Genomic DNA, 6,000 nt, shown 5'->3' with positions numbered 1-6,000 from the left:
AATAATAAAATGAAATCAAAGATTCGAATGTCAAAGCATAATGTGAATGGTGAAAATGAAATGAACTGAAAATCATCTTCTTGTCTGAAACACGTTACTCTCTCCGAGAACTTCGGCACCTCTCAAAATTTTTTACACCTCTGATGTTTAGCCACATGTGGACAAATAGTGGGTCTCATGATGCAGCACTGTTTAGCCGTCACAAAATAAAGCCTCAAAAATCAGTATATAAAACTATTCATCCGCTGTTGCCCCGAATATATACCAACCGCCCTGTGCCGCGACAACGACTCAAAGTCTATTGGGTATTTGATTTTTCTCTGCTTTTTCGGGCCTCCTTACCTCTCCTTCTAGCCCAACCTTTGTTCTCGTATTACGCCTTCATCGGCGAGCTTCTCCTCAATATTTTTCATTTGTGCTGAATTGTTTTGTACCTTTCTTGCATATACACGTGTGTCAGGTATTTCTTAGAGACTGCATGAATATATAAGGTGAGTATTTCTTCTCTTATTAAATTAAATATTACATATCTTGCTGTGAATTAATTTGTTTGTCCACATTCCACTTACTGCATTTTCTTGAAATTATATAAAATATAATACGTCTGCGAAAAAAAAAACCTTGAAACAGCTGGTGTAGCTGATTGGTGAAGGGCTGGGAAAAAAACACCTCTGCTGATGCTGCTTAGTACTGCGTATAGCCTCCTTCGGCTTCCACAACAGCTCGAAGTCTGTTGGGCATTGAGCCCACAATTCGAGCCACATAACTAGGAGATTCAAGTAACTCATTCCAAGCGTCATGAATCACATGAGAAAGCTGTCGGCGAGTCGACGGTGACTGCCCCTTTTCTCGTATTACTCTGACCATTTCTGCCCAAATATCCTCAATGGGATTCATGTCAGCTCCTTTAGGTGGCCATTCCATTACAGTAATATTACTATGGTCATCGAACCACCTCTTAACCACACGTGCCATATGAATAGGCGAGCGGTCTTGTTGGAACATGATCTGATCATCGCCAAGTCTTGCTGTCACAGAAGGCAACATCACGTTCTCCAGAATTGATATGTAATAGCGCGCATCGAATCTTCTTTCCACTTCCCACAGGAGCCCACACCCTTCGGCCGATATCCATGCCCATACCGTTACCGACTCCCTGCCACTCCTTCGGCAACTGTAAATAGAATTTCGATTATACCTAGCACCTTTAGGCCGGTAAACAGGTACTTTTCCGGTTGATGCCGCAGAGAAAACTTCTTCGTCCGTGAAAATCACTCGCCTCCAAAACTGGAGAGGTTTGTCGACATTTTCAGCAGCAAAAGCATGGCGAGCTTCTCTGTGGGAAACAGTCAATGTCTCTTTCACAGCAGCGCTTCTTGCTGTCAGTCCACCTTCCCTTAGACGACGAGTGACGGTCTTACTGCTAACATTGACACCCAAAGTTTTCTGAATTTGTCGTGCGTTGACAAATGGGTGGTTCTCACTGAAACGGCGTATCTGCTGATCCTGAGCTGCTGCTGTTTTGCGGCGACGGCCATGAGGCCTCCCATTTAGGTTACCACTCTCTTCCTTTCGCCGGCCGGTGTGGCCGTGCGGTTAAAGGCGCTTCAGTCTGGAACCGCGTGACCGCTACGGTCGCAGGTTCGAATCCTGCCTCGGGCATGGATGTGTGTGATGTCCTTAGGTTAATTAGGTTTAATTAGTTCTAAGTTGTAGGCGACTGATGACCTCAAAAGTTAAGTCGCATAGTGCTCAGAGCCAGCCGTCTTCCTTTCGTCTGATCCACCTGGCTACCGTCGACTTGTGAAGACCCATAGTTCTTGCTGTATAGCCATTTGAAGATCCCTCTGCATGGAGTGCTATTATAGCGCCCTTGTCTGCCTCAGCAAGATGGGCCAATTAGCGTTGACTGAATGATTCGTCGCGGTTAATATCGACTGCGGAAACAGCGCTAGCAGGAAACAGACCGCCTCCTCCACGATGGCAGCCACAACGCAGTGGCCAAGAATGTGTAACACGGAAATCGATGGCATAAACCAGAGATCGCAAGCCCGTACCCGTGTCATTACAGAGTGGAGCAACTTAGAATCTGTAATTTTTCTTACAAGGAATGGTCAGACTTGTCATGCCAAAACGTGTATTGCTTTTTTTAGCACTGTTATTTAACTGTGCAAAAGGTCCGTATGCAAAATTGTAGCTGCTGACATGAACTGCAAGTCACCTAAAAAAAATCACGAACATGGCTGTGTTTTCTGCTTGGCGCTTGCAGTGACAGCTGGCCACCCCTGGAAATGGCGAGTCGCGAGCGTTGTGCGCATGGTCGGGAAGTGCGGCCGTCTTATCCCGGCGTTCATTAAAAAGGAATATCGATGCACGGTTTTGGTGGAAAGGGGAAACGAATGTTCTTTTCTGTGGCATGCACGTCCTTTTAATTTCTGGTACGTATTTCGAAACATACCGTCCTGAAACTGGTTAGAAATGTGAAAGATGTTCTGTACATGTTCATCTATACTCCGCAAGCCACTTTACGATGAACATTCAATCTCCCCTCACAGGTGATGGCGAACCCTGTAAATGTTTTGCTGCTTGCCATGGAGATATACAACAGACGCCAAATTAAGCAATCAACAGAAAACACGCGTGAAGACTATGTGTTGTGCGACATTGTTGTTAAACTTCTAGACGAGCATGTAAATGGCGCAGACATGTGGCTATAAACAACTGAAACACTCGATATTGCATACTGTGAATCTACAGACGGCGAAGACACCGACGAAAGTTGCACTCATTAAGACTCTTCGAGTGATAGTGCCTCGTACCATCATCAGTTATCTCCGAAAGTAACACTAACAACTACAATTACCTTATCAGACAAAGAAAAAGCGGTGACGTATTGGTTGAACGAAAGTGGTAAGAAACGCCTACGTGTCAGTACTGTTCAAAATAAGTATCGCTTTGTCCGTTCTGAACGTGAATTGTATAGATGGAAAAAGGAAGTCGCTGAACGACGTAAGAGTCGACTGGAAATTGCGACGGAGATAAATGCGCGACTTTTTGAGCTATTTACCGATGCCAGACAACAGTCATTTAGTGTCAGCGATACAACTTTGCGTGATTGGGCGTTAGAGATTGCCAACGCGATAGGCGCTAAAGAATTTACAGCTTTTCGAAGTTGATTAGTCGCTTCAAAAGATCACATAAAATTGTGGCAAGAAAAATAACAAAATTTGTATCGAGCTTTTCTTACGAATGCAAAAAATGAGATCGCTAGTTTTAGTGAATCGTACATGTACAATGCAGGTCAGTCAGCTCTTCAAAAAGAAATGCGTGCGGAAAGAACACTGTCATTCAAAGGGGAAAAACATATTGAGGCGATTGCGCAGTCCACGACTGCACTCACACATTCATATACTACAATGCCCATAATTATTCTGGATGGTTCATTGATGCCTAAACTATATGTGTGTCTTCAAGAACCAACTGGACGTTTTGGACCACGTGTCAAAAGAACAATGTTCTACGCAAACAATCTTGTGGTTGACGCATCGAAGTCTGGAAAAATGGGAAATGAAAATGTTACACTTTTTATGCGTCATGCTTTTCTTCCGTTCTGCGGGAACAAATCTCTTCTTCTAGATTCGTGGTCAGGTCATAAAAGGACTGATTCATTAAAAGCTGTATTTCGAGCCCACCCTGACAAAGAAGTAGAGATACTTCAGATTCCACCCGGCACGACGAACGTAATTCAACCTTTAGACAGAGAATTTTTCCGTCAGTGGAAGGCATTTTGCAGAAAACTAACAGAAAATTATTGTGTGCAGATCATTGCAATTTCCTGTCTATCACCGTGACAATATTCTCAAGCTGCAGTCAGTAGTACATTATCAATTTTCCTCCACGCGGTTTCAGAAATTGATTAAGTATATGTGGCACTCGTCGAAATATACTGATACTAGGCCTGATTCATTCCTAATACCAGCCCAGTCTTGTCTACGGACATCTAACAACGTCTGTGATTCGCAGGGCTGCCATATTTAGTCTTTGCTTGTATGTTCTTGATGCACAAAAAACCTATGTTTTGAACATTGTATCAATATTTCGCATTTTTGCGGTAATTACAAGAAATAAAATTTGGACGTGTTCTAAACCGTATATTTATTTGTGTCTATTTCATAGCTATTTGGAAAGAATGTTGTAGATAACATATCAGCCATATTTGTCAACGAATGTTTCATTATCATACGATCGCTTTCACTGGGGGGATCAGCTCCCTCACTGCTGTGGCGAGAGAGCGGCGCGTAGCTAAAGCCACCTTGTCCCTAGATGGCGTTGGAATAACGTAGCGAGAGAGGTCAGGGTTGTACGAGACGCAGTTATAAGCGCGGAAACCATGTGATAATAATGTCATACTTCATAAAATTGTTTACAGACTTCCAGGTCACGTCAGCAGCTAAACTTCTGCATACAGGCTTCTTGCAATGTTAACTAACAGTGGTAAAAAAAGCAACACAGGTTTCGACATGACAAGTCTGACCATTCCCTTGTCAGAAGGGACTGTTCCACTCTTGTCATGTCTTATCCTGATAAATATGACATGAAATGAAATGTTTACGTTTTGCGTATGCGGCAGGCTTAACGCAAGAAACATTTCTGAAATATCTCAGGCAACCTGAAGAACACTTCGTGAATTTTAGCTGTAGAAGGTTGCCTTATAAGAAGGAAAACGTGTTTATCCCCGCTCGCCGTGTTTCCAAGTGGCGCAGTTTACTCTGAGGCAAACGTAATTCTCGCCGGGCGTAAGAAGCGACTCGACTAACGAGGGAAACTCGCCAGGTGTCATAGGCTGATTGTAAGGAAACTTTGCTCAGCGAAGGAGAGGACAAAATAAGCGAACATGTGTTTCGACTTATCTGCAGACACTCGACCGTTTCCGAGAAAACGACGGTCAAAGTTATGAATGTGCTGTTGCTATAGTGTAGATACCTTCCGCAGCCGAGAACGCCATTGAAGCCGTGGCTCAGTGGCTACCGTCGTTCCTTCTTAACTTTGATTCCTGTCTTCGAGACCATATTGGGTTTTTTTATTATTATATTTTCCTGCCTCTCTATCAGAATTATCTATGAATGTTTTTTTCTAATGTATGTTGAATAATGTTGTCATTATTTGCAAATTAACTTAATGTGTAATTAATCATCTGGTCTGCCTCATGTATCGTTATATCCAAATGGTTTATAAATGTTAATCTACAATTAGATCCGACGATGGAACCTTTGGTGTGTTGAAACCGGTAATCCAATAAACAGTATTTAAGCGATCTTGGCTTCTGAATTATTTCTACAAAAAAAAAAAAAAAAAAAAAAAAAAAAAAAAAAAAAAAAAAAAAAAAGTGGAAATGGTTCAATTGGCTCTGAGCACTATGGGACTTAAATTCTGAGGTCATCAGTGCCCTAGAACTTAAAACTACTTAAACATAACTAACCTAAGGACGTCACACACATCCGTGTCCGAGGCAGGATTCGAACCTGCGACCGTAGCGGTCACGCGGTTCCAGACTGTAGAGCGTAGAGCCTCTCGGCCACCCCGGCCGGCTATTTCTACAACAGAGTGATCGCCCCACTACGCACTATGTGTTCCCTTTTTAACTTATTTCTTTACACAGTAAATTAACTGACGAATAACGACAACAGTGTTTCAACATAAATTGGAATAAACATTCGAAGATAATTCAGAGAGTGAGGGGGGGGGGGGAGAGGCGAGGGGGAAAGGAAAAACCGGGTTTCGAACTCGCAGCGCAAAGTTCCGAAGTCGCTATGGTAGCCGCAGAGCCACCGCTTCAGTTGAATCCTTACCCGCTAAGAGGTATCTACAGTATAGCAACAGCGCATTGAAAGCTTTTACCGTCGTTTTCTCAGAAGCGGTAGAGTGTAAGCAGATAAGCCGAGACACGTGTTCGCTTTCTGTCCCATCTTTCACTGAGCGAAGTTTCAGCAAGATCGGGGT

This window comes from Schistocerca serialis, unplaced genomic scaffold (assembly GCF_023864345.2).
Source record: "Schistocerca serialis cubense isolate TAMUIC-IGC-003099 unplaced genomic scaffold, iqSchSeri2.2 HiC_scaffold_1261, whole genome shotgun sequence".
In the NCBI taxonomy this organism is placed as follows: Eukaryota; Metazoa; Arthropoda; class Insecta; order Orthoptera; family Acrididae; genus Schistocerca; species Schistocerca serialis.
This window is presented reverse-complemented; position numbering follows the sequence as displayed.